This window comes from Elephantulus edwardii, unplaced genomic scaffold (assembly GCF_000299155.1).
Source record: "Elephantulus edwardii isolate Elephantulus edwardi_28Jun2011 unplaced genomic scaffold, EleEdw1.0 scaffold00152, whole genome shotgun sequence".
Taxonomy (NCBI): Eukaryota; Metazoa; Chordata; class Mammalia; order Macroscelidea; family Macroscelididae; genus Elephantulus; species Elephantulus edwardii.
Genome location: NW_006399902.1, coordinates 7,340,131 through 7,342,440, shown reverse-complemented (window position 1 = coordinate 7,342,440; position 2,310 = coordinate 7,340,131).

The window sequence follows — 2,310 nt, the reverse complement described above, 5'->3', positions numbered from 1 at the left end:
GTGCTTAAACTCTGTAACACATAATTCTCTTATTTTGTATAAATAGATTTATGAAAGACTAAGCTTCTTAAATAAACTATTGTGAAGATTTTTGTTTTTGTTGATCATAAAATCAGTGCATGCTGCTAAAAAAAGTTTGGAGAGAATAAGAGCAAAGTACCTCTTTGATAACTCCACCATGTAAAAGCAAGTCAGATATCTTTCCATCCTTTTTTTTTTTTAATTAGGTCCACTTTTTGTATTTTATTCTGTAAAAATATTCCATGAATATTTTTTCCAGCCTTGTGATCCATTAAGGGATGCTTTGATGGCCCAATGGTTAAGAAGTTGCACTGACAACTCAGATGCAGGTAATTTTGAATCTACCAGCTCCTCAGGAAAAAAGATGGACAGTCTTCTCCCATGAAATTTATTTACAGCCTCTGAAAACATACTGGAGGGTCAGCGGAGTTGATTCTGACACATAAATTCATTTAATGGATCATGATACTGTTGCTGTTTTGTGGGGGCCATCAGAAGAAAAGTAATAAGTTCATTTAAAGGATCACATTTTTGTTACCCATCATTTAATTTTTGTTTTGATGGTCTTTTAGATTATGTCTTAATTTTTCACTTTTTTTTTTGGACTAAATGTTTTTGGGTGTGGTTTTTTCCCCCGATTATGCTGAATCAAAGTTCTCATTTATATAATTAATAAGCAATAATAAAATTTTTTTTATCTCCTGTGTTTTTCACTTAAACTCCTGCCTTGGAACTTAATGTGAGTAAGTTGTCCTGCTTAGGAGACAATGTCGTCAGCACCATTCAGTATTTGTCCTTTTGTGACGGAGATACTTAATTCAGCATAATGTCCTCCAGGGTCACCCATTTTGAATAATATTGCATGAGTTCCTTGTTTTTCAATGCAGTGTAGTATTCCATTGTGTGACTATACCAGAGCTCCTCTATCCATTCGTTTTTTGATGGGTACTTGGGTGGTTTCCAATTCCTTGCTATTGTGAACAAAGCTGCGATAAACATGAGTGTGCATATATCTGCTTGGATGTCGATTATGGTCTCTTTGGGGTATATTCCCAGCAGTGGAATTGCTGGGTCAAATGGTACCTCTATTTGCAACTTTTTGAGAAAGGGCCATACTACCTTTCATAGTGGTTACACCGTTTTACACTCCCACCAACAGTGAATAAGGGTTCCAGTTTCTTCACAACCTCGCTAGCAGTTTTGCTTGCTGTTCTGTTAAATTTTGCTATTCTGACGGGGGTGAGATGATATCACATAGTTGTTTTGATTTGCATTTCTCTTAGAGCTAGGGATTTTGAACATTTCTTCACGTGCTTGTTAGCCATCTGAATGTCGTCTTAGGTGAAGTGTCTTTTCATATCCTGTCCCCATTTTTCTATTGGATTATTTACCTTTATCTTGTTGTGGTGCTCGAGTATTTTATAAATTCTGGATGTAAGTCCCTTGTCTGATATGTCATTACCAAATACTTTTTCTCAGTCTGTGGCTTCCCTTTTTACCCTGTTGGAGAAGGTTTTGGATGTTCATAGGGATTTGATTCTTAGAAGGTTCCATTCATCTATTTTACCTTCTCCTGGTTGTAGGTGTCATTTCATTTTCATTTACTATTGGAGGTTTACAGGATGATTTACCTATACATGAAAAGGTTCCAGGGTTTTTAAAATCGGATGTTGATTCATCCCCCATCCCCTTTTTAAGAAATACTGCGGTAAAAACATACACAACCAAAACCAACACAGCTTTCATATCCACAGTTCTGTGACATTGATTACATTTTCATTTTTATTCCACATTATGGCCATCCATCTAAAATATGCCACTACCATTAACATAGTAAGTTTAGTGCTGCCCAAACAAAAATTGCCTCTTTTTCTCTCCCTCTCCACCCTGAGTACCATCAATAATCTGGTTGCTATTTTTTCACACCTTTGCCATGAGTGGTATCATTACAGTCCTTTAGTGACATGCTTATTTCACTCAGGGTCATGTTTTCAAAGTTCATCTGTATCCAAGTAGAACTTCCTTTCTCTATAGAATTTCATAATCCATTGTATGGACAGGAAACAGTACCACATTTTATTTATTCATTTTTTTCCCTTTTTTTTATTATTAAATTTTATTAGTTTTAATGAACACTTACAAAGATTTTGGGTTTTCATTCATTCATTGTTGCACTGTTTTCTCCACCCTCCTCCCCAGTTTGTTCTTCTTCCCCCCCATGTCTGTTTTAATTGTCCAATTGCCACAATGCTTGTCAAAACCAGTTCTGATTAATCTCCTTTGTCATTG